We start from the raw sequence: 6,772 nt of genomic DNA on the forward strand, positions 1-6,772 counted from the left end.
GATGACCTCACACTTTCCGACATTGTATTCCATCTGCCAAATCTTAGCCCATTCATTTAACCTATCTAAATCTCTTTGCAGCCTCTCTGTGTCCTCTACACAACCTGCTTTCCCAGTAATCTTTGTGTCATCTGCAAATCTTGTTGCACTGCACTCTGTCCCCTCTTCCAGGTCATCTGTGTATATTGTAAACAGTTGTGGTCCCAGCACCGATCCCTGTGGCACACCACTAATCACCGAATTCCAACCTGAAAGGGGCCCATTTATCCCATCTCTCTGCTTTCTGTTAGCCAGCCAATTCTCTATCTATGCTAATATATTTCCACTGACTCCGCGTATCTTTATCTTCTGCAGTAACCTTTTGTGTGGTACCTTATCGAATGCCTTTTGAAAATCTAAATACACCACATCCATCGGTACACCTCTATCCAACATGCTCGTTATATCCTCAAAGAATTCCAGTAAATTAGTTAAACATGATTTCCCCTTCATGAATCCATGCTGCGTCTGCTTGATTGCACTATTCCTATCTTGATGTCCCGCTATTTCTTCCTTCATGATAGTTTCAAGCATTTTCCCTACTACAGATGTTAAACTAACCAGCCTATAGTTACCTGCCTTTTGTCTGCCGCCTTTTTTAAACAGAGGCGTTACATTAGCTGCTTTCCAATCCGCTGGTACCTCCCCAGAGTCCAGAGAATTTTGGTAGATTATAACGAATGCATCTGCTATAACTTCCACCATCTCTTTTACTACCCTGGCATTTCATCAGGACCAGGGGACTTGTCTACCATTAGCCTGTCCAGCACTACCCGCCTCGTGATAGTGATTGTTTCAAGGTCCTTTCTTCCCACATTCCTGTGACCAGCAATTTCTGGCATGGTTTCTGTGTCTTCCATTGTGAAGACCGAAGCAAAATAATTGTTTAAGGTCTCAGCCATTTCCACATTTCCCATTATTAAATCCCCCTTCTCATCTTCTAAGGGACCAACATTTACTTTCGTCACTCTTTTCCGTTTTATATATCAGTAAAAGCTTTAACTATTGCTTTTTATGCTTTGCACAAGTTTACCTTCGTAATCTATCTTTCCTTTCTTTATTGCTTGCTTTGTCATTCTTTGCTGTCGTTTAAAATTTTCCCATTCTTCAATTTTCCCACTAACCTTGGCCACCTTATATGCATTGGTTTTTAATTTGATACTCTCCTTTATTTCCTTGGTTATCCACGGCTGGTTATCCCTTCTCTTACCGCCCTTCTTTTTCAGTGGAATATATTTTTGTTGAGCACTGTGAAAGAGCTCCTTAAAAGTCCTCCACTGTTCCTCAATTGTGCCACTGTTTAGTCTGTGTTTCCAGTCTACTTCAGCCAACTCTGCCCTCATCCCACTGTAGTCCCCTTTGTTTAAGCATAGTATGCTCGTTTGAGACACTACTTCCTCACCCTCAATCTGTATGACAAATTCAAGCATATTGTGATCACTCATTCCGAGAGGATCTTTTACGAGCTTCAATCATTAATTTTCTCTTTCCATGTGATGAACTTTTATCCCTATCTCGTTTACACAATGTATTTTAGGAGAATGGTTTAAAATTTTAAGTGCTTATTGTCATGTATTCAACCAACATTGTAACCCATATATAATCTGACCTCAGTTGTACACTGTGAGAAAAATGACCACTAGGATGTGAACTTGTGGGAGATACTCCTAACCTGGACCTTCAGGTATAAAAGGGGAAGCTCCACCCACTTTCATCACTTGAGTGCAAAGGAACACAGGACAGGCCACGGACTGACCTTCTATCAAGCATGGGCCTCGTGTGCATTTATACTGCAGAGTACGGATGTATCAATGGCGACAAGAAATTGGGATTTTAACCACGTGAGCATGGCCGCGAGCAGAATAGACGAGAGATACTGTGTTAAGGAATGGTTGGGACAGGGAATCAACATTGTTGAAGCAGAACACAGTTCTCCAGGCAGACAAGGGCAATCGGGCATGCCCAACATGTAGTCGAACCCAGAGGGGGAGTTCGACAGAGATAATGGCAAGCAGAACGGTGATTCACGCCATTGCAAGGGACAATGTGGCCAGTAATGGGGCCATCAACACTTGTAAATGGCACACTCAAGGATAGTCACAGGTGTTGTCAGGGACGATTGACTAGCAAGGGATCTTTTGTTTCCAACAACAGCTCATGTTGGAGGCATGGAGGCACAAACTCAGCCGGAGTTTGCAGAGATGAGCAAAATGCCTACAGAAATTGCAGAAATGAACGCTGGGGGAAATCGCTGGAAGCTGAAGTTCAGTGAGTTCATGTGGAGCACGTATACAGTTCATACACCAGGACGCCACCGATAATGATGAAAGTGCTCCTCAGTGGCATCCCAGTATCAATGGAGCAAGACACGGGGGTTAGCCAGTCCCTGATGGGTATCAAATAGTTTGAAAAGTTGTGGGCGTCCAATGCCAGTAGGGCCAAAATTATCACCGATTGACGCACAACTATGGACATACACCAAGGAGATCATTCCGGTGCTTGGCAGCACCACGGTAATCGTGACGCACAAAGATTCGGAGAACAGGTTGCCACTCTGGGTTGTCCCGGGGGACGGTCCCGCACTACTGGGGAGGAGTTGGCTTGCTGTCGTGAACTGGAAATGGGGCAATGTCAATGCTATTTCCTCTGTGGAACGAGTATCATGCTCACAGATCCTGCACAAATTTGACTCATTATTTCAACCCGGCATTGGCACTTTCATGGTGTCCAAGGTAGTGATTCACATAAACCCGGAAGCCAGGCCAGGACACCACAAGGCCAGAGCGGTGGCATACGTGATGCGGGAAAAGATAGAAGGTGAATTGAACCGCCTGCTGAGGGAAGGTATCATTTTGCCAGTCGAATTCAGTGACTGAGCGAGCCCGATTGTACCGGTGTTCAAAGCGGATGGGTCAGTCAGGATATATCTTGATTACAAGGCCTCCATCAATCGGGTGTCACTCCAAGACCAGTACCCGCTACCGAGAGCGGAGGACCTCTTTGCGATGCTATCCGGTGGCAAACTTTTTTCAAAATTGAACGTGACCTCAGCTTACATGACCCAGGAGCTGGCGAGAGAGTTGAAGAAGCTGACCACCATCACGACACACAAGGGGTGTTTGAGTACAACAGATGTCCATTCGGGATTCGCTCAGCCACCGTGATCTTCCAACGAAATATGGAAAGCCTCCTCAAGTCGATTCCCGAGACGGTGGTTTTTCAGGATTACATCCTCATCACGGGTTACGAGACTGAAGAACACCTCCACAACCTGGATGAGGTGCTACGCAGACTGGACCGGGTAGGGCTGCGACAGGGAAAGGCGAAGTGCATCTTCCTAGCTCCAGAGGTAGAATTCCTGGGGATGAGGGTAGGAGTAGACGGGATGAGCCCAACTGCGTCCAAGACGGAAGCGATCCAGAGAGCACCCAGACCCCGTAACACGACGGAGCTGCGTTTGTTCCTGGGGCTCCCGAACTATTTGGTAACTTTCTTCCCAAATTGAGCACGCTGCTAGAGCCGCTACACGTGCTCCTAAGCAAAGGTCGCGAATGGGTCTGGGGGGACAGCCAGGAAAGGGCTTTTAATAGAGCACACAATTTGTTATGTTCCAACAATCTGTTAACGCGATATGACCCATGTCAGAAACTTGTGTTAACGTGCGATGCGTCGTCCTATGGTGTCGGGTGTGTGTTGCAGCATGTCAATGCCAAGGGTCAGTTACAGCCGGTAGCTTATGCCTCCAGAGGTCTGTCCCAGGCAGAAAGGGGCTACGGGATGATAGAAAAGGAGGCGCTCGCATGTGTATATTCGGTAAAGGAAATGCACCAGTACCTGTTTGGCAGGAAATTTGAGCTGGAGACAGATCACAAAACCCTAACGTCCCTTTTGGCCGACAACAAGGCCATAAATGCAAACGCATCGGTCCGCATACAGAGGTGGGCACTCACGTTAGCCACCTATGACTACACAATTCGGCACAGACCGGGCACTGAAAACTGCGCCGATGCACTCAGCAGGCTCCCACTAGACACCACTGAGGGGGCTACCAAGCATGCCGCTGAGATGGTCATGGCTGTTGAAGCTTTCGCAAGTGAAGGCTCACCTGTGACAGCCGGTCAGATTAAAGTCTGGACAAATAGAGACCCGCTATTGTCTCTAGTCAAAAAATGTGTCCTGAATGGGGACTGGGCAGCCACGTACAGGGCATGCCCTGAGGAATTTAAACCATTTCACAGGGGCAGGGATGAACTCTCGATTCAGGCCGATTGCCTACTGTGGGGAAACTGTGTAGTCATGCCCCAGATGGGCAGAGAGGTGTTCATCAGAGATCTCCACAATGAGCATCCGGGCATTGTCATGATGAAGGCAATTGCCAGGTCACACGTTTGGTGGCCAGGGATAGATGCAGATCTGGAAGTTTGTGTTCGCAGGTGCAACACGTGTGCCCAGCTGGGTAATGCGCTAGGGAAGCCCCCCTTAGCCCCTGGCCATGGCCCGCCAAGCCTTGGTCACGCGTCCATGATGACTACGCAGGTCCATTCATCAGAAAAATGTTTTTGGTTGTAGTAGACGCCCACTCCAAATGGATCGAGTGTGACATTTTAAACTCAAGCACATCCTCTGCCACGGCAGAAAGTCTACGGGCAATGTTCGCCGCCCACGGTCTACCGGTCATCTTGGTCAGCGACAATGGCCCGTGCTTCACAAGCACTGAATTCCAGGACATCATGGCAGGCAATGGAATTAACCATGTCAGAAAGGCACCGTTCAAGCCAGCCTCAAACGGCCAGGCAGAACGAAAAGTGCAGATAATCAAACAGGGGATGCTCAGAATCCAGGGGGGTTCCCTACAAAGCCACTTATCACGCCTCCTGTTGGCCAATAGATCTTGACCACACTCGCTCACAGGGGTTCCACTCGCAGGGCTGCTCATGATAAGGATGCTCAAAACATGTTATCCCTTATACACCCCACCATGAAAGAAATTGTTGAGAGCAGGCGCCAATCACAATATAACTACCATGACACGAATGCGAGGGCACGATATATTGGTGTAAACGACCCTGTTGTTGTCCACAACTACACTGCAGGGCCTAAATGACTCGCAGGCACTGTGATTGTCAAAGAGGGCAATAGGATTCTGGTAGTTAAACTTACCAATGGACAAATCTGCCGCAAACACGTGGATCAAACAAAAAGGATGTTCAACAACCCCAGAGAAGAAGCAGAGGAAAAACATGATATAGAGTTCACTCTAGCACATGTGACCGAACACTGGAACCAAAGGGAGGAGAGCCCAGTCACTGTGGGCAGTCCGGATAGGCCTGAGGCACCGCAAACAGCAGACACATAGGCCAGCGCCCAACAACCGGTGCCCCAACTCAGGCGCTCTACAAGAGAGCGTAAACCACCAGAGAGACTCAACCTGTGATCCCAAAAAGACTTTGGGGTCATGTATTCAACCAGCATTGTAACCCATTTTTAAATTCAAAACCTGATACAATTGACGGCATGCAGCCAACGTGCAAAAGTAAGAATTCTTTTAATCACCGTTAATTAGCCGATAACCTTCTTCAGAATGAAATAAATAATAATATAATTACTGAGGAACAGTGGTATCCTCAATCATTCATTTTCTCTTTACATGTGATGAAGTTTTATCCCTATCTCATTCACACGCTGTATGAGAATGGTTTAAAATTATAAGTGTTTATGACTCAGTTGTAAAACCATTGATTGTGTGTGTGTCTATACTTGATAGCAGGAGCACTTGAGACCGAAGTTCCAGTTCTATATATGTACCAATAGAATCAATTTCCACCAGTTTCTTTAAACCCAATAACATAATTTATTTCTAATGGGCTGGATGGAACACGATCCATGTAAAAAATTGTTATCGTTTTACTTGAACTGAATGCTCATAAAATATCGGAGTGGGAACTAATTGGATAACAGCACTGCTGGCAACATTTGCGGAATAGATTCGTGCAGCCAAAACGCACAATGACAACCTGTGACTGTGCGGCACCGAATACTCGGGGAAAAACAATTAAATACTTCGTCCCTGGGTGGGCTCGAACCACCAACCTTTCGGTTAACAGCCGAACGCGCTAACCCATTGCGCCACAGAGACTGATGGAAGTATAAGGTGGAAGACATCCAAAACCAGGGTGTCAGACAGTTAAAGCTTCAGATTGCTCTGACCGGTATGGAAATTGTCCACTCTCAGTGGTACTTTTCACAAATAAATGGAGGGACATTCATTGTGGATGCGTGGAAACAGTCTGGTCCCGCACACTGCAGACATTTCCATGTCACCGCCAACCAGCTCTCCCGCAACCGGTGTGATCTACCTTCCAGCCTTCCGGTGCCTTGTCTGTGACAAAGTATTCTGATTGTCCCGAAGCCAGTGTTCGGTTTGAATTCCTTTTCAGCTCCTGACTGCGGATATTCCTGTGATTAAACGGGAACTAAATGCTAACAGGGACAGTTGGATTCACCGTTTCTTTGCTTGGTGAAATTTCAAAGATTGAAAGCGACGCACATCAACCCCAAACGTCCCGTGAGATGGAAGCCCAGTTGCTATTTCAAACTTGAATGCAGGTACAAGCAGAACTTATTCAAAGAAAGTCCAAGTCCCTGAGACGCCTGATTATTTGCACCAAACTCTTTGCAAAGAGTTGAGGTTCATGTTTGGTGATCAGGGCACATCTATCCCCAAACTACAACA

The 6,772-nt window shown here is 46.8% G+C and overlaps 1 non-coding gene across 1 annotated transcript; it reads right to left on the minus strand.

The window, feature by feature from the left end:
• Window positions 1-6,101: 6,101 nt before the first annotated feature.
• Window positions 6,102-6,175, minus strand: trnan-guu (transfer RNA asparagine (anticodon GUU)). Its single transcript has one exon. It is a non-coding gene; the product is annotated as a tRNA-Asn (tRNA).
• Between the last annotated feature and the right edge of the window lie 597 nt (window positions 6,176-6,772).

The sequence above is a fragment of the Pristiophorus japonicus genome, unplaced genomic scaffold (genome assembly GCF_044704955.1).
Source record: "Pristiophorus japonicus isolate sPriJap1 unplaced genomic scaffold, sPriJap1.hap1 HAP1_SCAFFOLD_112, whole genome shotgun sequence".
Lineage (NCBI taxonomy): Eukaryota > Metazoa > Chordata > Chondrichthyes > Pristiophoridae > Pristiophorus > Pristiophorus japonicus.